Below are 23430 nucleotides of genomic sequence, written 5' to 3' on the forward strand. Positions count from 1 at the left end.
TGATGAAGATTGTTAAAATAGAGCAATCACAAAGTAAGCAATGATAGCATGGTGATGGGCACCTTATAAATACTCCTAATAAAATAAAATAGTAAATAATAATAATAATTAGCAATAGCTCTGCTTAGCACCTGGACTTGAACAACACTTAAAGGAGAAGAGAGACAAAGGGGGCCTTTGAGGTTGTTTAACATTACTGGTTTTCTCCACTTGCTAAACCAATAGCATATTTGCATGGAGGCACAGATTGTAATCGGTGCCCAGGTGACATGAGCTTTCTATGCTCATTGTTTTATTGTTAATGCAACAAATAGCCTTAGGTGTACAGTATCTGTGGTGACAAGCTGTTGAAGTTGTTTTTGTTATTAGCTGGTACAATCAGTCTTTTGGATGAACTAGCAACACACTTCCCTTTTGGTTTACATTTTAAAAACAACTTTCTCTTTTTGGTAAGCTCCATAATACATTCATTCATTTTTCATCAGCTTTGAACATACCTCTGTTTCACTGTCTTTACTACGTTACGGAAATTCAGGGCTGGGACCACTGATGTCACAAAAAACACAAGCTTAAATTCTTTGCTATTCCTAGCTTTTCTTCCATTATTTAAGAGTGAAAATCCTCCCTGTGCAGATCAAGGGGTAGGCTTATGCCCCCAATTAAGCCCTATTTTGAGGGCTCAAATGGCACATAGACCTTGGGTGAAATCATGACCCCACTGAAGTCAATGGGAGTTTTCCAATTGATTCCAACAGGACCAGGATTTTACCCCTTGTGCTGGCCCTCTGCACAGGGATAAATTTCACTTCTTAAGGAGAAAGAACAAGAACAAGTGACCATCTTCCAATGCTATTTTGCAGAATAGGGTGTTTCGGAATTGATAGATGTAACTGGCATTGGGGTGAATTTTCAAAAGGGTCTGTAGCAAGCTCCAATTCTGCACACGCAACGTTGCCCATACACAAGAACCTGCATTTTCAAGGTTTGAGCATCTGCCTGGATACTTTCCATAGTCCTTGCCCTACGTACACTTTGCACTGAGTTCTGGCCTCCACTGTGCGCTCGCTCTGTAGGCAGAGAGGGACCACTAAGCCAGTGCATTTCCCTACTGGGGAATATCTCTGATGTAAGGGGGATGCCCTAATGGCCTAGAACGCCCTATGCGATCCCTCTCACACTCCCTGGTATATGGGCCAGCTGAGGAAGAGGCACACCTAGAGTACAGTGCTGAGGGGGTCTGCTGTAGCAAGGAGCGAGGGGCTAGTAGGAGGGTCTGGAAAAAGCTGTGGGGAGGGAGAGTCTGGAAGGTTGCTGGGGAGAAGAGGAGCCAGGAACAACTTTAGGAGTAGGCTTTGGAGGGTAGACTAGTGGTTCAGACACTAACCTGGGACTCATGAAACCCAGGGTCAAATTCCCTGTTGTGCCACCAGCTTCCCCTGTGACCGTGGGAAGTCACTTAGTCTCTGTTCCTTATCTGTCAAATGGGGACAACAGTATTTCCCTACTGCACTGTGGTGTTGAGAGACTGAAGCAAACACTTAGGAATAGCTCAGTGATTTGAGCATTGGCCTACTAAACCTAGGGTTATGAGCTCAATCCTTGAGGGGCCACTTAGGAATCTAGGGCAAAATCAGTACTTGATCCTGCTTGTGAAGGCAGGGGGCTGGACTTGATGACCTTTCAGGGTCCCTTCCAGTTCTATGAGATGGGTATATCTCCATATATAAGCAGATTGAAGCTTCGTAAAAATAATTTGAAAATTTGTGCTGTTGAAAACATAGAATGAACTAAATTATAAATACGGAGTTTTAAAAGGCCACTACTGGTAGGGCATCTCCTCTGAAGTTTACAAAACTGCTCCAGGCAATAACAGACTATTGAAAATAAAGACTCTGATCGTTTTGTAACTTTACTCACATGAATTGTCCAACTGACTTCAGTGAGACTATTTGTGTTAAAGTTAAGCATGTGCATAAGTATTTACAGCATGAGAGGATGACGTATTTTTATTCAATTAATTTCTCTTAGTGGCAGAAAACCTTAGTCTCTTCAAAAACTAAACTGTTAACAATGAAAAGTAAATAAAAAAATCATGATTTATATTTAAAGATTACAAATCTATTTGTCAATTTCATGATTTGTATCCACCCTGGGATAAATGTATTGAAGATTGTGAGGTGCTCAGGCACTACAGTGAGGGGTGATAGAGGAGTCTGGAGCCTGTGGAAGTTATGGGAATAGAGAATATGAGACAGCCACCCTCATTTTTCCCCTCCAGTCCCTACCCCCATTATTGAGCCCCTTTCAGCAAAACCCCCTCACCACTGCCTACCCTCCCCTCTCCCACTGCTCCCTTCACTTTCCTACCAACTGCCACCACTACCACCTCCTCTTCCCTGGAGGCTCCATGCTGGGCAGGCACCAGTTCAGGGCTGGGACGGACAGAGAGGGGATGCAGAGGGTGTCTGGCTGCCAAACCCTGTATTGCAGCAGCCAGCTGCCTGCAACACTGTGAATCCAGGCAGACCAGCGACCGCGACAGCAATGGGGCAGGGAGAAGCTCATCTTATCTTGTACTAAGGCAGACCCTGACTCCCTGGACACTTTAACCAGAGAGCCTCCCTGTATCCCAGACAAAAGTTGTGGGTAGCACAGCAGAATCTCCAGGGGGTGGATCCAACTCCCAGGAACAGCAGCAACTGCATATGTAGGTCAGGGAGAGGCCACTCTCGGTCTTCACAACCCCTGGATACCAGTGATAGCAGCAAACAGCTCTCTACAACAGTAATTGGGCGTTATTTTCTGACCAGCAGCCATTTTTGCTCCAAGCACCTCCCCCTCCTGGCCCTCTTCCTCAGTCTCCCCACTGCTAGCCTCATTCTCCCAGCCCTCCTCTCACCAGCTCCTGCTCCTTTCCCCCACTCCCTTGTTCTTATTTACTCACCACCCCCCATTCCTACAACTCTCCCTGCCCCATTAGTAAGGAAGGATTGTCCAGTGGTTAGGGCGCTAGCCTAAGACTTGGGAGAACTAGCTTTATGTCTCTGCTCTGCTACAGACTTACTGTGTGATGCTGGGCAGGTCACTTAGCCTCCCTGTGCTTTGAGTTCTCCATCTGTAAAAACGGGGATAGTAGCTCTTCATTTCCTCCCAGGCGGTGAGGTGCTCAGATACTATGGTAATGGGAGCCACTTAAGTACACATGATAATTGACAGAACAAATGAAATTATTACAAAAATAAATGTTAAAAGTTCCAAGGGGGGATGGGACTAACAACCCGCATGCCTGCTATTGCTCTGATCTCTTCATCCATCTCTTCCCACCCTTGACATTTTTTAAAATTGAGATAGTGAGCTCCTTGGGGCAAGGACTGTCTCTTCCTAGGTGTTTGTACAGTGCCCAGCACAAAGGGCCCTGGACCCTGAGTGGAACCCTTGGGTGCTACTGTAATTTAGGTTAATGGTGCCTAAGGGGGTACTGGAGTCCCCTAAATCTATGCATATATAAATAGTTACTAGATAATGTGCTAGTAGATGGAACCCAATGTGTAGCAGGAGGTGTATATAGTTCCTGGGTTTTGTAGGACCTGTGAAACTTGTTGTGCCCTGCAATTGGCCTTTGCCAGCAGCTCTTTCCTTGCACTCTTACAAAAAAAAAAAAAGCTGGTTAATTTTTAAGATACAGTACATGTAAGCTCTTTGGGGCAGAGACCTGCTTTTTGTTGTACTTGTACAGAGCCTAGCACAATGAGGTCCATGACGGGGGTACCAAAATACAAGCAACAAAAATATTAAACGGATCCAGACCTTTTGCACACGTTGAAGCTCCGTGAGGAGTCCTTGACCCTCGTACACAAGGTTTTTCTGGTATATGAAGCAAAGCTGGGGAGGAACAGAGTCTGTGAATTTGTGGCTCTGTTAATCCAGCCGCATTCCCCTCTGTATGTCAATGGGCACAGCCCCTGCAGGGGTTGCTGCCGCCAAAAGCCCACAGTAGCAGCCACAAAGAGTTCATGCTGCCGGTGTGGCACAGATTCCTACCCCTCACACAGGGCCTGATCAAAACCTCATGGAAGTCACCGGAAGACCACTGTGTACAGGAACAAGGCTGTGGACCTGTGGATCAGGGACACAGTTCTGACCTGAGATAGGGGAATTCAATGCTGTTGAACTGAATGAGAACTACACCCCTAAGCGTGAATGTAGAATTTGGGCAAAAACACAGGCATAATTGCAGTTTTCAAAAGTAACAACTTTCTTTGGCTAAAGTCAGTCAAAAAAAGCATCCACAGCCAACCAAAACCATTGGTCTCTTAATTATTAGTATTGCGATAGCACCTCGGAGACCCAGTCATGGACCAGAACCCCACTGCACAAGGTTCAAATACAGAACAAGAAGATGGTTCTTGCCCACAATACCTTACAATCCAAGTGGGTCTGGGTCAGGAAAGAACTCTGTCCAGCAGGGGGGCCAGTACATCCAAGGTGCTGCTTTCAACTCCCTGCAGGCCTGTCACTGCAGTAGTTGGGTGGTCTCAGCTACTGCTGTAACCCACGCACCTTCTGGGCATGGTGTTCTGTCCCATCTAGTGGCACCGAGACCACTTAGAGAGAGAGATTAACGAACCTGCTCTACAGCCTTAGCTAACAGCCATATGGCTTTTAGCTCATGCAGTAGAGGCTTATGCACTAAACTCCAGAGGTCCCAGGTTTGGTCCCGATGACTGGGATGTGTCAGTGTTACACTGGGACCTGGCTCCCTGCTCATCTCGCTGCCCCCTGTATAAAGGAAGCAAATGGGGGCAGCGCATTGGACCCACACCCTCTTAAATGTTGCCCCATGACAGCCAGATTTTTCCAGGCCCATACACAGGTGTACAATAAGTGGCTAGCAGGAAGGGATGGGTGGGAGCTGTCTCACCACACTTGGTGGCACCAAGGGGGCTTATGTGCCTTCTGATGAGGCACAACTGTACCCTTAAGCTCCTCTCCCAGAAACTCTCCAAGAGCTGTTGCCTCAACCCCCAAGCCCCACACCAGCCATTGGTGCAGTGGGAGGAATAAGCTCTGCCATAACGAGGTACAGCAGCAACTGTGCTCCCTCCAGGGCCGGCTCCAGGCACCAGCTCAGCAAGCAGGTGCTTAGGGCAGCCAAGGGGAAGGGGCGGCACATCCGGCTCTTCGGTGGTGGGTCCCTCTTGGAGGGAAGGACCTGCCGTCAAATTGCCGCTGAAGAAGAAAGTGGCGCGGCTGAGCTGCCGCCGAAGTGCCGGCGATCGTGGCTTTTTTTTTTTTTTTTCCCACCGCTTGGGGTGGCAAAAACCCTGGAGCTGGCCCTGGCTCCCTCACACACCAGCAAGCTCAGAGCTGATTCTACCTCTCCCCTGTGCAAGGCAGCTCCGCGTTCACCCCCACGCTGGGGTAACCCTCATGCTTAGAGACAACAGAGAATTGGAAGTAATAGTTGGACGTTTGCAATGCCTCACAGAGTGTGTGTGTGTGTGTGTGTGTGTGTGTGTGTGTGTGTGTGTGTGTGTGTGTGTGTGTGTGTGTGTGTGTGTGTGTTACATAATGAGAGCAAGACTGTTATCAAATTAAAAATAAACAGATGTGACAATGAAATAATAAATATTGTAGAAAATAGAGGGCGTCAAAGAGCTTCAACCAGCCCAAAAAAGTCAACAGCGCAAATCTCTCCAGTTCCTTTCCCTTCCAGAGCTAACCTAGACTGACTGCCATCAGGCTGAGGCTGCATTACAGACAGAGAGGCACGGCCCTAAGATACCATCTAACTGGCACAGTGCTTCCCACGGGGTGGGAAATACTTATTCTGTAAACATATTGTCCTCCATTTTGAATTTTCTTTGCCAAATGCGCATATGGTGCAGTAAAATCTCCAGAAACATTACAAGCTTAAACAGAGGAAGGAGAGAGGGCACTAGGAGCTCGGGGCTGATGGAGGGAGAGAGCTGGCAAATTCCAGGATAGGATGGGCAACATAAAGGTACTTGCCCAACCTCAAACTTTCAGGGAATTTCCCCAGCCCTAAGGACTGCCTTCTAGGTGCTACAGTTAGAACAGTGACTCTGACTACAAACAGAGATGGGTCAAAACTGGCATTTTGAACCCACACCTCTTCCAGACATGAGGGTACAGTTCTGAACCCCAACGTCCATTCCTGCCCTTCATGGTTTTGGTTCCAGACCAGAGCCAAAACAGAAAGGAATTGTGATGCAATAGAGAGTTGAATCCAAGTTAGTGGGTATTTTGCAAGATCAGATCTCATGAGAGTTCCTCCATTTTGTATTTATTTTAAATTGTCATCACTGTAAAGCTGGCCTGAGAATTATGCAGGATTCTTTTTCTGAACAGTCACTGGATCACCCTGCATTTTCTGATTCAAGAAACCACCATTCCCAGGCAGCATACCTCACAGGACAGTATTTTTACAGGAATTTCACTGACGTTGCACATTCTCATAAGTATTTACTGAACACATGAACTTTTTCTGACTTTTAAGTGCCTAAAATTCTGTACAAAGCCAAAAACAACAGATCCCAGAGCCTGCTATTAATGTGGCCATTTACTTTTGAGCTTTATAAAGCTCCAGAACATTCCAGAAAGCACCGGTTCTGTTTTTCAACTGGACATGACAACTTAAAATCAATTAGACATTGATCTTGATTATATATTTTTTATTTTTAGCATGCTGTTTACTAACCACAGCAAAGAACACTGATCGATATAGTCAGCTTACTTTTTAGAAAAGCTATTGACTATATTATAACACGTGTTATAATGCTTCGCACTAGTAAAGAAAATTATGTAAATAATGTCACTTATTGACATACAGTGTGGCATACTATGATGACAGGTGCAGTAGGAAACGCTAAGATCGATAGAAAGCACAACAAATCATGCCATTGCTATAAAAAAGTCTGTCTTAATAATCAGTGACTTTCCCATTTACCATTACAGAAGTGCACTGCAAAGAAATACTGCACTGGGAAAAATGTAAAAGCATGAATATGAAATCCAATCTAACTTACCCAGAAGTTGCCATTTTAAAGGAAAACTTGAAGTACAATATGGAATATTATGGACCCAAAGCTTTGAGGTGATGAGGGCCCAATCCTGTTTTGTATTGCATGCTCCTTCAAGATAAGTGTTTTCAGCTTCCCTTGATTAAAACCAGTAGGAGTTGATGGTGCTCACTTCACAGGATCACTCAGGGTGAAATCCTGGCTTTATTGGAGTCAATGGTAAAATTCCCTTTGACTTCATGAGAGGCAGGACTCCCCCCACCACACATTGCAGGATTGAATCCTGATTCTCTTCAACTCCAACTGAAGTGAATGGCAACTGAAAGCTCTCAGCTCTTCACAGGACTGCGTCTTAATTTGGTGTACTATAAAAGCATCAAATGTATCCAATGACATGTACCAACAGTGTTCAGAGTACTGTACATTTTTCTTCCAGTGCAAACACAGAATCATAGAATCATAGCTTGGTATCGTCCGCAAACTTTATAAGTGTTCTCTCTATGCCATTATCTAAATCATTGATGAAGATATTAAACAGAACTGGACCCAGAACCAATTCCTGTGGGACCCCACTCGTTATGCCCTTCCAGCATGACTGTGAACCACTGATAAATACTCTCTGGGAAAAAATTTCCAACCAGTTATGCACCCACCTTATAGTAGCTCCATCTAGGTTGTATTTCCCTAGTTTGTTTATGAGAAGGTCATGAGAGACAGTATCAAAAGCCTTACTAAAGTCAAGATATACCTCATCTACCACTTCCCCCCAGTCACAAGGCTTGTGACTCTGTCAAAAAAAAAAAGCTATTAAGTTGGTTTGACACAATTTGTTCTTGACAAATCCATGCTGACTGTTACTTATCACCTTATTATCTTCTAAGTGTCTGCAAATTGATTGCTTAATTATTTGCTCCATTATCTTTCCAGGTACTGAAGTTAAACTAATTGGTCGGTAATTCCCCAAGTTGTCCTTATTTCCCTTTTAATAGATTGGCATTATATTTGCCATGTTCCAGTCCTCTGGAATCTCTCCCGTCTTCCATGACTTTTCAAAGATAATCGATAATGGCTCAGATATCTCCTCAGTCAACTCCTTGAGCATTCTAGGACCTTTTCCTTTCTGGGCCCTCCTCCCACCCAAACATACTATAAAAACTCCACAGCCTCCCTGTGCTACAATAACTGGTTTTCTGCATATAAAAGCCAGGACTGGCATTAGGGGTATTAAGCAGGGCAGTTGCCTGTGGCCTCATGCCACAGGGCCCCCCCATGAGGCTACATTGCTCAGGCTTCGGCTTCAGTCCCAGGTGGCGGGGCTCAGGGCCTAGACTTCAACCCCATGCAGCAGGGCTTTGGCTTTCTGCCCTGGGCCCCGACAAGTCTAATGCTGGCCCTGCTTGGCAGCCCCCCTGAAACCTGCTCACCGCCCCCCAGGGGGGCCTCAGACCCCTGGTTGAGAACTACTGTTGTAGGTTTTATTTCATCAACATGTAACTAACTGGGTTAGAGCTTCAGTTGCTGTCAATAAGTGTAGCTCTACTGATGTCCATGGAGCTATGCTGTATGATAACAGTCAAGGATCTGGGCCACTGCCATCAATGGGAGATAATGCCGCTAGAGAACACCCCCCACCCCCTTATAGCTTACTTCATGGAGCCTGGTTACTAGCAACTATCCCCAGCTAACAGCCAGAAATCCCTTTTATAGTTTTTCCCTTTGGTTCTCCATTTCCAGCAGGGTGATATTTACTTGCCTCTCCTTAGAAATTAACAAAAGTGTTTCAGATAAAATAAGCAAACTCCTGAACCTTTTCCAAAAGTCAAACTAATCTGGAACTAAACTTCTAAATGCAAACAGGACCAGCTCTAGGCACCAGCAAACCAAGCACATGCTTGGGGCGGCATTCCGGGTTATTGATTTTTTTGTTTTTTGGGGGGGTTTTTTGCTTCGGCAGTTGCGCTCTTGGACGTTTTGTGTGTGTGTGTACGCTTGGGATGGCAAAAAAACCTGGAGCCGGCCCTGGGTGCAAAGGTATTCTAAGAACATCCTTCTTTGTTGCTCTTTATCTAATTACATAGCCAGAGTCACCCCAAAGCACTGAGTCTGATATGCCTCACCCTGGTGTAACTCCACTCTATTTTAGGTGTTTTGTACTGCCACCTATTACCATAAACTGACTTCAATTGAGTTATGCTGATTTACACAGGTGCAAGTGATATCAAAATCAGGCTCTTTGGGTGGGATTCACGAGGGAGACTTAGGTGCTTTGCTACCTATGGGAATTCACAACCTTGAATTAGGCACCCAAACTTCCTATACAAAGTATGGGAAGAGTTAAGCACCTGAGAATGGGATTCACAAAAGTCAGCCTTCAGAGCTATTAAAGCTCGCCACTAGTAAGTTTTAGGGAGAAGGGTGAAGCCAAGGGGACTTAGGTACTTATTTCTAGAATGGAGGGAGGTGCTTTGCTCCACTTGAGATTCACAGTTGTGAACCTGCTCCTGGAGTTAGGTGCGTAAGCCAGGTTAGTGCTTTATTGCAAAAAAAATGAAGAGGAGAATCCCCTCTCATAATCTTTAGTCCAATGGTTAGAGCACTCACCCAGGCTGTGGGAGGCAGCCAAATCCCCTGCCTGATGTATAGCAAGGACTTGAGCCTCCCACCTCTAAGGTGAGGGTGGTAACGTTGGGCTATGGGATAATGTCAATCTCTCCTGCTGAAGCTGCTCCACTGTATATATCTAATTAAATACTGGAGCAAGAGAACTGGAAGCTGGGTTGCCCACCTCTCAGGTGAGTGCACTAACCACTAGGCTATGGAGACATTATCACTCTTTTTCTGGCATAAGGAATATTTAAATATTTATATACAGTAAAATGGCTTCAGCAGGGGTCACTGAAAAAGGCCTGCTCCAGAATACTCCATAACCCAATGGTTAGGGTACACTCCTGGGAGGTGGGGGACTTAAGCTCAAATCCCTATTCTATATCAGGCAGAGGTGGGTACCACATCCTGGATAAAGGCTCTAATCACTGGGCTAGAAGGCACCCCCAGCTGTGAATCAGGGACCTCTTGGCGCCAGCTGGCAGAGGGCACAGGGGTGCATATGGTTACAGGGATCCATGCATACTAGTTCACCAAAGAGCCTCGTGTAAGATCCCTACAGTTACTTGGTGCTCATAATCACTGGGAAATGTATGTACCGATAATGTGTAAGGAGTTATGTATATACAGTGAAAATTATGTTCTTAAGGTCTGTGACTTGGGGCTGGTCACGTCAAAGTTGAGAAACAGGTTTCTTTCATGCAAGAGGAGTTTATTTATCTGTCTGGCTACATGTAATTGAGTATTGTATACTTCACAATGAACATCTATTTATAGTCTGAACAAAATGCTTATCAAGCGACTGCAAAGTCTCCAGGGGAGATTCTAGATAAGAAAACACAAGCAGCAGGGGTTGTCCTGTTTGCAAGTGAAGACAATGGATTTCTGGACTGTAACTGTACGGACAAAGGCATGCTCTGCATCTTCCACTGTGGAGGCAAGAGTGCAGCATGACTTGTCTCATGAACAGAAGATCACAACAAGCCTGGCTGTAGTAAGCCGGAAGGATTTGGGGTGAGCTTTTGCTCTAGTTATCTTTAGGCTCTAGAAAGCATGGGATGGTTCTATTTTATATGTAACCCTTTGTTTCCAATATTTCTGCTTGCTGTCACTTGAATCTCTGTTCTTTGTTACATGGATTTGTTTATAGAGAAAGCAAGTATAAGTTTAAGTGCTGTGTGTTAAGCGGAGCTGTGTTCTGCAGTGGAACTGGCAAGCTGTGGGGTCCTGTTTCTTTGGGAGTAGAGGATCTGAGAATTCTGAGAGTGTCCATTGGATCAAGAGCTGGACACTGCAGCCAGATGCTCGGATGTTGGTGTATGCCTATCACTAGCCTGGAGAGGGACAGCAGAGCCTGTGTAGACTGAGAGAGCAGTGCTTGTGCTGCCTTTAGCTGGGAGAGTTGGGGAGCTGGCCCCTGGCCGGCACAGACAAGGCTTTCTCATGCTAAGGGCAGGAGGTAGTGAGGTGCCTCACAATCTGGGTCCCCCCAGAAAATGTCACACCATCTTTTGTGCAAGTTAAGGCATGTTATGAGCATGTCTGCCAGATGACGCCCTGAAGACAAGATAATTGCGGGAAAGGCTGACTTGTGAATGCTACAGGGGCTTAGGTGTGAGCTAGGTGGTGAGTGGTGTCAGGATTGAGGCGGTATTGTGCATGGCCAGATGCTGAAATGTAGGCATCTCGTGGGTGTAACAGTGGAAACTTAGGTGCCTAGAGGGTTACATGGCAGCTGAGCAGGGGATTTGTGAATGCCAGTGTACCTAAATGTTGGATTTAGGTGCCTAAAGTGGGAGTTAATCCCACCCTGGTGTCTGGTATGGCTTGGTAACACTTCTGCCCTTTACTTTCTTATTTTTCCATTCTTCCTGGTTTTATGCAGGACCAGAAGTACCAAAATATACTGAGATGAGAAAAGCTGCCCTGGCTAGAATCAGGGAGTAATGCAACTCTTCTAAGAATACCTGAACTCATGCAATTTCTAGCATGATTTCTAGGCCAGAAAGGCAGCTAAACTTCAGATGCTTATTTGAATGGACCCACCAAATTTTCTGAGGTTCATTGATTGCTACACTCCCCACCACAATCAGAGCTGCCTTTAAGCATCGTTTGAGAAGGAAAACTTGCTGAGGCCCTGAAACTAAAGCCAGTGTCACTCCATGACTATCCCACAAGGGGTGACTTGTAAAAGTAGCATGGTTGACCCCATCCCCGACTTATAAAATGAACCGATCAGCCGTGTAACTCACATGGCTGGTCTAAGGCCTATAATGAAAGTCCCGGTGCTCATGTAACAGAGTGATTCTGTTACCTACTTCACACAACTGGTTTGGAACTGAACTGAAGATGAACAGCTCTCAAATTCAGCTTTGCATATCAAACGAGGACATGAGGGACAGTGCAGGGAGGGAGAAAAAAATATTTCAAAAGTCAACAAATGAAGAGGCGTATTGATGCCACCATTTAACATTGAACTACGTGGGAACAAAGGACTTAATGAATCTAAGTGATAGTGCATTAAGGGGTAATGCTCCCCCCCATGCCACTTTGGCTACTACAGAAGAAGGAACATGTGGTGGGACTGCTGTGGAGAGGCCAGGCAGGGGTACTGGACTATATGTACCATGGAGCCATTCTCTACGAGTGCAAAAGAAGCAAGCACATGGTGGATCTGCAATCTGTGCAGATACACGTAGTGGGGGTGCAGCGGCCCCCGGCCCGCAGTAGCAGTTGCAGAGTTTGGCATTGGCTGGGGCAAAGGGGGTCTCTGTCTACATATATGTGGCTGAGAGCAGAGTCTGCTTCCTTGGGCTGTGCACTCAGTTCTAGAATTTCACACCCCATGTGATGACTAATTTAAAAAGTCATTATCAGTCACGGTAAAGGAGGGGGTGAGGGAATGAAATGAAGCTTTACAATAGGAATGCAGCTAAAGGGATACAGTATATCATCATCTCACTAAAGGGGGACTCACCCATTGAAATGGAAATATCCTCCGAAAATGTTCCTGGGGGAACTGTCAGAGTCAATAGGCCTAACACTGAACCAAGCCTAAAGATAACAACATTTTAAAATATTTCTTCCTGATCCTGATAAACAATCAGCCCTTCAGAATCACAGCTGCAACCGAGATAAAGCTTCTTAGCTCAGCAACTCACAACAAACAAAGGGCACTGGGCTGCTTTTTTTAAATATTATCAGCACATGTGCACACCACTCCATTCCTCTGCCCTGGCCAGCCTCTCTCTTGTGCCTGGTCCACAGAGACTGTGTCTAGTACAGCCCCCAGCTACAGAGCCTTGGTTGTTTAGCTCAGGCTTTCAGCTCTGAAGGCCCCCAGTTCAGTCTGGCTGTCAATCAAGATGATGGCCATCGCACATAGACACTCCTCCCCCCTGCTGATAGGATGCTCTTAACTTTAAAAGTTCATTGCATCCATTTCATGCAGCCTGGCAGCCTGAAAGTTCACAGGGTCAGAATTGCTTCTCACCAGGAATAAACTGTGAAATGTGTATGAAAATAAGGTTTTAAATTACAAGTGAGATTTCTGATCTGACTACTGCAAGGGATAGACTAGATTTATATAGTGACAGAAAATAAGGACCAGAGTCAGAGCTGAGGAGGAGGGGCCCAAAGCCACCTAGCTGTTCACTCAATCCTGAGGCTGCCCTGGCACCAGGCCAGTCTGCAGAATAGGCTGTGCTAATCTATGCCAGGTGCCACAGCTCCCAGAAATCTTTCTGGCAGCTGCAAAATACCAGGGTCCAGGGATCCCCCAAACACACTCCATTTTTCCTTGGCTATTCCACTTACACTGGTGGGCAGGAGAAGGGGTGGTGCAGAAGCAGTTGTGTGGGTCTATCTTCCCCCACCCCCAAGGACCCCTTACACATGGGCAATCTTCACGGAGCTGGATTCTCCAGGTTTAAGGCAACTTTGTGCCGTGGGGCAGGGCAACCCACAGTAGGGCCTGACCCTATATATACAGTCTCTAACACTGGAATTCCAAACTATAGATGTCAATTTCCAGCAACATGGGGGATGTGCAGCTGTGTCAGTCATAGCTAAACTCTGTATTGTCAGATCCATTACCCAGTTTATTTCTACCTGTTTTCTTATATTATTAATTAATATTTGAAGCACACAATTTTAAACACACAATACATAAATATAGTCACTTAGTAACAAACCATATATCCAAACACAGACAGTTTCTGATGCATTCAATGCAGGATCAAAGTAGGGAATGGCAAACAGTGTTTTAAGCCACACTTGTAGCCCCCAAATTCTGGGACTGGTGATCAGCTGGGGATAGGTATGGGGGGGAAGAACTGTGTAAGCCAGGGACATGCAGCAGGTGGGACATATTGGGTGATGACCAACCATTGGCAGGGTTGAGAGAGAGAGAGAGAAAACACACGTTGCCCCACCACCACCACCAGCAGCAACCACACACAGAGTCCCCAGAGAAAGTTCCAGGCTATCCTGGGCCTCTTTTGCTTTTCCCATACCTCTCCACTTTGCATTAGGGTTCCTTCAGGAAGGGAATCTATGGTGCAACTGCTCCCAGCGCAGTCCAAACATTTGGCTCCAAGAGAAATGCGGCAGAGCCACATAAAGCCCACAGCTGCCCTCTGCTCCCCATGGACACTTCAAAATTCATGGGTGAGTCTGGTGGGGGAAGACACTTGCTTTGTTCTTCAGGAGGCCAATCCCCACCTCAAGCAGGAGTACAAAGCGGGTACCTCATGGAGTTTTCTCTCCCTAGGAAGATGTTACTGGACAGCAGCACCTTCTGAAACTGCTTTTATTCAGTCCTTACACAGGCAAACACAACCTGAAGTCAATAGTTTTGTTTGAATAAAAACTCAGAATCTGGCTCACTACTATCGGACTATCAGACTATAAACTCTTTGGGGCAGGGCCTGTCTTTTTGTCTGTGTTTGTACAGCGCCTAGCACTGTGGAGTCCTGGTTCATGTCTGGGGCTCCTAGGCACTGATGCAATGCAAATATTAATAAAATCCTACTAATAATACATTAATAAAGTAAAGCTCTGATCCAAAGCCCAGTGAAGTTAATGGGAGTATTTTTATTGAGTAAAAAGGGTTTTGGATCAGGCCCAAGTCCTTATGATTTAACTTTTAAAAAGTGTTTTAAAATGCAGTTAACCTTTGAAAGCAACACACTTAACACCTAGGATTTTATCTCCATCCATTGTAAACCATGTGATTAGCTCTATCTAGTCTATACGTGCCATTACCTGCTGGTATTATTACCATATGCTGGTTAAGCATTCATTGGCTAGGCAATAGGGCTATAAAAAAATTACATTGCAGTGTTTGACTGATGAGTGATTAAGTACATAGCAAAGTACAACTACCATGCTTCAATATTACCAGTTTATTTCCTTATTTAACTAACAGTAAATGACCCAATAAACAACAACACTTGACATAATTTATCTAAAAATACCCAAACAAAAACCTCTGAAAATTTCAGGGGGGGGGGGAGAAATGAGGTTTCAGAAATGGAGAGCCTGATCCACTGAAGTCAATACGAATCTTTCTATTGACTCCACTTGGCTTCGGGTCAGGCACTTACAATAGTTTTGGAACCCTTTATTATGAAGCTACTGAATGTGTTTTAAATGCCGTGACCTGCTGGTGTTAACTGTTCATGGTGATTTTAGTTTATACATACAGCCTCGCTCAGGGGCTGAGTCTGATCTCACTTACTCCACTCTTACACCACCAGGTTTTTACAGTCAGCTCCACTGACTGCAGGAGAAGTGCTGCAGATTTGCCATGGTGTGAGGCACCAGAGACACACCTAAAAGCCTTGGTTTCACTTTTTGAAGGTCACTTTAGCTCACTAATAAAATAAAACCACAACTGATTTCTTCAACAAGATCTTTCAAACTTTTCAGACAAAATCTCACATTCAGCCGCTCACGCTATCCTCAGCGGGACCGCAGAATTATTTCCTTGCCACTCCCCAGGTTACTTCAAAGGAGGCAGCATAGTAAAGCACAGTGCATGTTGCTGGAATCTGAGGAGAAATCATTGGAAGTAATCCAGTAAATCAGAGCATTCCAGGAAGATTTTGGCTCTGTTTAGGACAGAGCAAACGGGTCAAGCGCTATTAACTTAGCATCCTTTGGGACGACAACGAGATATTAAATGTATTGTGAAAGGTGAATGCTTCTTTCAGTCAATGGAACAATACTTGTGTACTGATTAGGGCATTTAATAGTGCACCAAATGAATAGTGGAAGGGAAATAAACATTGCATTTACCAGTTCCACTTATGGTTACATTTTCATAACCATGTTTTACAATCCACCAAAAGAGGCAAAGAGATATTTGGTACTCCAGTATGTAACAATATTTAGCAGTATTCATTCCCAATTACTTGTTTGGATGCCATTCGGTTGTTTAAACGGTCTCTTTGTGCTTTAAAGCTTATATGTACTGCATATAAAATTAAATTAATTAAACATACCTTCTTCTAAGTACGGGAAGGAAAAGAACAAAACTCCATAGACTCCACCATGAATCTCTCTATACACATCTAATTTCCCTATGTAGCACTTAGATTCTGACCCAAAGCCCACTGACATAAATAGGAGTCTTTCCACTTTCTACAATGTGCTTTGGGTCAGGCCCTCATATTGTAGAGTCATTGGCTCTAGAGAAAAACCTAAAATATTTATGTGTATTATAGTAGTGCCTAAAGAAGGGGTGTGGAAAAGAAAGAGATTTTCTAGTTCTCTCTTCCTTTCTCTCAGTTTGCTGTGGTGATTTCTTTTTTAAATTAAGATGAGTGGTTTCATAACATCATTTACTCTTCTCTCTTTAACAGGCTGTCTGTTGAGAAAGTTTGAAAAACATCTAAACCCATTAAAAATCAGGAAAGCTGTTCATGTACAATATATAATTACATGTTATATTTTAATCTCAGTACATTATCTTTCAAATTATATCTTGTTTCACCAGAAGGAAAAAACATTATTTTCTAAAATTAACCTCTCAAAGGTCTTCTAGATAATTTTTGTGGAAGTGTTTTAAATACACAGCTCTTTCTTGGAAACTTTTACAGAATAATTAAGGATTTGAGACAGGGAATATGATTGGATATATGTTGACACTACTACACAAACTGTCACCTAGACCCAAAACTCTTACCCCTTTAGGGTAAATTCTATTTTCAGTTATACTAATGTAAATCTAGTTGAGTTTCACTGAAGTCAAAGGAGTTAGTCTGTATTTACACCAGTGGAACAAGGAGCAGAATTTGACCATCAGTTTTGGGAATTTAGGAACAAAAACTGCATAAGAACTTAAAGATTTGGCTTGTGAAGAACAGCCTTCATCACTGGTAACTGTACGGTCTATTACAACATTTAAAGGGGTTATTTTCCCATCAATACACATGCATGCAGTAACTCCCATATTCATATGAATGAGAATTACATGTATGCATCAATTGGAGATTAGACCTTTCAAGTGAAATACTGTTGAAGAGAAAGAAAAAAATCCTTAAGATACTTGTAGTTTTTTCCATATCCTTGTATTAGCAAAATATTACATGCACCACTTGTAGCAGATCTTACCAACAACCTTACAAGCCCAACCAGCAGCATCAGAGTAGTGCATTGCTCTACCAGGTTTCAAACTCCAAATCAGCTCTTCACTCTGGGGCTGAAAATGTAGCAGAAGCTGTATGCTTAGCCACTGGGAGGCAGAGAGAGCCTCTGCGTCATTCTGTAGCAATCTCTATACTAATATGGGGAGTACTTGCATCCAGCTATCCTCTGCTGGAAGGGCAAGACAATCCCTGTAACATGAGAACCATAGCAGGGATGGGAACTGGAGTGAAGACACAAATGTGGTGAGCTTTGGGTCTGTAACAGGGACCAGGAGAACTCCATATTTGGTGTGTGGGAGGACACTGTTATTTTAAACGCACAAAGTATTTTAAAACTTATACAGACTACACTACATCTTTTACGAAGTCCTCATAAACACTCTCGCTGCCAATATCAGTGAAAGTAATGTACTTTTGGTACATAAAGTTGCCTTACCCTAAGCACCTAGTTCCATTAAAACCAGCATAATTATCCTGTTATAATAAGGCAGGTATTTTAAAGAGGCTGTAGTGTGATTTTTTAATTGTACATTATGTAACCACCTCTAAAGTATCAGACCTTAGAGTACTCTAAACGGCCAACTCCTCACCACATTCTGATATTTAAATGATGTGTTCTAAAGCTGATTTCTAGTAAAACTGGAATAAATTATTTTTCCTTAATAACTGTTACCACAACTCCACCAAGTGAACGAGATTTGCAAGGCTTGATTTCAACATAGGAAGTATTAATTTAACATTTCTGATCCTACCACTTTTTCAACTAATAATCTATAGAACACTGATGAAATTTAAATCTTTACCATACATTTGCATACATAAACTTTAAACTTGTTTACATGCTAAGTACTCACAAAGATTGTTTTAAACAGGTTCATATTTTATAGGAATGTATTACTTGTTGTGAGGGAAATTACAGCACAGGGCCTATTCTGAGAATTTAAGTGGTGCAAAAGACTTGTGCTGACCCTCTGGGAAAAGGTGAATTTCATCCGGTGAAAGTTGCAGAAATGATCTTTTTCTAATGTATGTTATTATGCTGGTTACATAGAACCAATTCAGGATCTGATCCTGCAATCCCTGAGTCAAGTGGGGTTTGACAAATGGAATGTTTGTAGGACTAGACTCCAAGACTGTGTGTTATAAACAAGAGTAAAGAAATTTTGCATATTTAGGCACCAGTACTCAAAAAAATGGACCTTTGTCTGGATAACAAGAATAGTCAGTTATAATATAAGGAATAAAAAAAAACCCAAGAGTTTTGAAGGGTTATTATAAATTCTCTCTCTCTCTAACAAATGGGTTTAGAAAGAAACTTCCTCCAGGGGTAAATTATTCTATAACTGCCTACTGCAGGGGCATTTTAAACCTTCCTCTGAAAATATCTGAAAGTAGCAGGGACAGCATGCTGAACTAGATGGGCCATTGGTCCTATCCAGCCTGGTAATTCCAAGAATCTTTTGAAGTGCTAAGCACTTCTGAACATCGGACACTCCATAGGCACCTAAAATTAGATTAGGTATCTAACTTTAAGCACCCAGGTTTGAACATTTATTACTATTTTTAAAATGTTCCATATTAATGTGGCATCAAATTACAAAGTTAGTTAACGCACATTCTGTAGATAATTTTCAAATTATAACCTGGATTTAGAGTATTATTAGAACTCTATGTTTCTGGAAATTTTGGGGAGACTTGTGTAACATGATGGTAGCATTGTGTACCACTGCTATAGCTAAGGGAGTGTTCGTATTAACAATGTAAACTCCTTTGGAGAAGCTTATGAGTGAACTGGAAACGTTCAGTTTGATCTGAACATTTATATAAATATTTCAGCAGAGAAACAATGTTTTTTATTATTGTTACTTTTAATAATTATAATATTTTTAAAAGTCTGGCCAGTTTTAGATTGGGAGGGGAATAGGCAAGAAGGGGCAGTTTAAGGGTGTAATTTCAATGTGACTACAGAATTTCTAAATGTGTCAATGTAAAGAGGAATCTTAGTGCTATTTTATTACTTCCTGCATGTTACTTCTACGTTTAAAAAGCTTGTGCAATACATGAATTATCAGGTTTACAGTCCCACCATTCCTCCCCTCCCACTAAACCCAAGATGAGATGTGAGGAAACAGCACACAGTAGATCTTAATCCCTTGCATGGCTGCATATAATCAGGCATGATCTGGCCCTAAATAATTTCACCCCAGTATCTGCAGTATTCTACTTGTTCCCGGCAGTAAGTAGAGGAAAATACCAAGGCAACACTATTTATCAAAGGAAAAATAGGCATATTTGTAAGGGTGACCACAGTAGCTGTGCCAAACCCTAAAGGTAACCAGTTCCTACACATTGGCACTAATGGACCTCGCATGACAAACTAATACATCACCTGGGTTGATTCTGTGACACAAATACTAGAAAAAAGCAAGAGAGGTTAGGGACATTCCAGTCCTGAAAGAGTTTTCTTCTCCTCATTACTAGTGACTCTAATTACTTAGAAAAAAGAGAAATGAGATAAATCCTGTAGAGCCAGAAATGTGACCTGATTTCCATCCTCATTTAGAAACTGTTACTTTGCAAGATAAGCCTAAAGAGAGACTGTCAGGTCAAAGTGCGCCCACAGTTTCAGTTTTGGATGGAAAACAAAACAAAACAAAAAAAAAAAACAAGCCAAGATTACAGGGGGGGCAGTTTGTGCTATAATTCAGGTATACAATGTTTTCATCACTTAAAACAGATATTTACTCCCAATTAAAGAGCCAGAATTTGGAACTAGGAAGCCTTCTGGCCAAAGCCCAGGAATTCAATTCCTGGTGATGCCACAGACTTCCTTTGTGACATCTGGCAAGTTACTTAAACTCAGTTTTGCCTTCTGTAAAATGGGGATGATAATACTTCCCTATCTTATAGGAATGTTGCATGCCTGAAACCAGTGGGGCTACTTGTGGAGAAAAATATTCCTCCATGTGAAAAAGGGAGACAGAATCTGAACTGTATGTTTGTAAAGTGCTTTGAGATCCTCAGATTTAAGATGCTATAGAAATGCAAAGTTTTATTATTGATTGCGAAAGAGCAATGTCTCTCAACCTTTCCAGACTACTGTATCCCTTTCAGGAGTCAGGTTTGTCGTGTGAACCCCCAAGTTTCAAAATCAGACATAAAAATACAAAATTGTCACAGCACACTATTAATGAAAAAATGTTTACTTTCTCATTTTTACCATACAATTATAAAATAAATCATTTAGAGCAGGGGTAGGCAACCTATGGCACGCATGCCGAAGGCGGCACGTGAGCTGATTTTCAGTGGCACTCACACTGCCCGGGGCCTGGCCACCAATCCGGGGGGGCTCTGCATTTTAATTGAACTTTAAATGCAGCTTCTTAAACATTTTTAAAACCTTATTTACTTTACATACACCAATAGTTTAGTTATATAATATAGACCTATAGAAAGAGACCTTCTAAAAACGTTAAAATGTATTACTGGCATGCGAAACCTTAAATTAGAGTGAATAAATTAAGACCCGGCACACCACTTCTGAAAGGTTGCCAACCCCTGATTTAGAATATAAATATTATACTTACATTTCAATGTATAGTATATAGAGCAGTATAAACAAATAATTGGTTGTATGAAATTTTAGTTTGTACTGACTTCACTAGTGCTTTTTATGTAGCCTGTCGTAAAACTAGGCAAAGATCTAAATGAGTTGATGTATCCCCTGGAAGACTTCTGTGTACCCCCAGGGTTACACATACCCCTGGTTGAGAACCACTGCCTAAGAGTAAACATTAAGACCCAGAGAAAAAAAAAAAACATCACAGACTGGATCCCCAATCATGTATGATGAGTTGTGTCATATTTGTATAAGAACATTCTTAGCGTCATCACGTACAAAGAATTATGTAAACTCAACTTCTTGAGGCTGAAACCTTTTGACATGTAAACCTAAAAATATCACAACTTGTACCACAGGCCAACATTAAAATTACTTCATCATTGAGCTACTTTCCCCACAGAAATTGGGTATTTTTTCTAAACAGCCTATATTTCTGAGGGTCTCTTTCCCCTGCACTTGCCATCTGATAAAGCTATGCAGACAGAGACTATTCCCAAACCAGCAGATATCTCTTCCATCTCATCCCGATACTGGTACTCCCCAACTTTCCGGGAACCAGCTAGTTTAGTATTTCTTGGCAATAATGTGTCCCCCAAATCAGCACCATCATCTTCAAATACACTGTGCTCTCAGGCCATTAAAATAAGTGGACGGCACATCCCCACTCCCTAGCAGCTCTGACCTTTTACAGTCTCTGCCACCAAAAGCTTATAGGATTCTGCCACTTCCATCTGCATCTCCACCTGCCTTGTTTTCCCAGGCCAAAAGCAAGGATCAAATAGACGTGTTTCAAAACACATCCCGATTTCCTCCCCCTGCCCCCTTTCACTTCAAACCATACAGAAAGAATCCAGAATTCACTCCTCCAAAACATTTAAATCCTGGAAAATGTCAGGAAAACCAACTTCAGCACCTTGGACAGGACATTTATAAATAAATAAAATAAATAACAATAAATAAATAAATAACCATTAAAAATCTGAAAATCAGCCCTGAAAAGGTTGAAACGGGACACGAGCCTATTGGACACATCCGTGGACTTGTTTATTTTTAGTACCGATAAATCCTCTTTGGATCGCACCCAGTGTTTAGTCCACTACGTGCCCTGTCTTTCGGGAGAGTTACTCCTTGCCAAAGTGAGACGAATTGCATTCCCTAGTTCTTAACACACCTCTCTTCTGTTGGAGAAAAAACCCCCAAACGGCACCAAACCCAAAAGGAAAGGTTAAGGTCAAGCACCACAAATCACCTTTATTCAATCTTTCGAAGCAAAACCAGACCTGTTGCTCTGTGCGTGTTTGTGTGTTTTTAAAAGCTCAACTCCACACACACCCCCCAAATCCCCAAGAAAAATCCGATTTATTCCTATTGCAGCCACATTTCGGTTGCACAAATTTTGCTTTCCTTCTCTCAAATGGTGCCCCCCCCCCCAGTAGGTCACTGCCACCCTTCCAGATGTCCTGATAAAACCATGATCACCACGCAGGAGTCCTCCAGATCGCCCCATGCTTTTATTTTAATATTATCATTAGCCAAGTGAAGATCTCAATTCGGACCGGTATCTTCCAAACCTTTTTAAATATGAGTGTTTTGCAAACTGCTTTAGGGTGACTGCTGCTACCACAATACACATGTGATATCCTAGGTTATGTTTTGACAAATAAGATAAACACTATGTTTATTCTTATAACGAATAAGATCTATACACACACAGACCCCGGCCCCTTAAATATATATTTTTAAATCTAAGTCACTGTGGGTCTCCCCCCCCCCACCCCCCCGTTCAAACTGGCTATTTAATTTCTGACCAACTGGGTCCGACATCACATTATCGCAAACATTGTTCTGATGTTCGTTGTCGTGATGGTGCTTTTCGATCTGGAAGTAAACACGACGATGACTGAATAAAAAGTCACCCGTCAGCGGCAAAGCAGCGACTCTCACACCCCAGCACCAGCTCCGCTGATCCAACTTCTCTCGCTTCCCCGTCACACGCTAGTCTGTCTGGTCACCCTAATTCTACAGCCCAGCTCAGAGCAGGCAAAGGGCAGGGGAGAGCAGGGGAGAGGGGTGGGCAGCAGGGGGTTCACGGTGTCCCCCAACTCTCGGGTCGGAACCATTCCCCACAAGGGAAGCGGGGGCTCCAGAGCAGGGAAGGATCAGCTCCCCCCCCCCCCCCCCCCCTTACAGCTTTCTCCTTCTCGGCCCCATCCGAACAGGACTTATTCTCCCCTAACAACGAACCAACAAAAGACACTTACTGGCTTTATTTAATAGTTCCTGCTAAACCCAGCGTCACTGCATTGTATCCAGAGTTTGACCCCCAGTTCGGGAACTCCCCAGTGGTGGAAACTCCAGCTCATTGCGGCGGCTCTTTCCCCCTGGAGCGATTCCTCCCCATCCCGGACGGCGCCCACTCCAGAGGCTGCATGATTTATTCGCGCCCGGTCCGCCTGTGTGGGGACGCGCAGCTCCCAGCCCGGCCAGCCAAGGGGAGGTGTTAGCAGGC

General features: G+C 43.5%; 1 protein-coding gene across 1 annotated transcript in view; it reads right to left on the reverse strand.

The window, feature by feature from the left end:
- LOC128833201 (sodium channel protein type 5 subunit alpha-like) overlaps positions 1–23369 on the reverse strand; it is a 327478-nt gene extending 304109 nt beyond the window's left edge. The window contains exon 1 of the mRNA XM_054021226.1: positions 23183–23369. The gene's annotated coding sequence lies outside the window, so the exon portion shown is untranslated. The remainder of the gene's footprint in view (positions 1–23182) is intronic.
- Positions 23370–23430: the final 61 nt, after the last annotated feature.

The sequence above is a fragment of the Malaclemys terrapin genome, chromosome 2 (genome assembly GCF_027887155.1).
Source record: "Malaclemys terrapin pileata isolate rMalTer1 chromosome 2, rMalTer1.hap1, whole genome shotgun sequence".
In the NCBI taxonomy this organism is placed as follows: domain Eukaryota; kingdom Metazoa; phylum Chordata; order Testudines; family Emydidae; genus Malaclemys; species Malaclemys terrapin.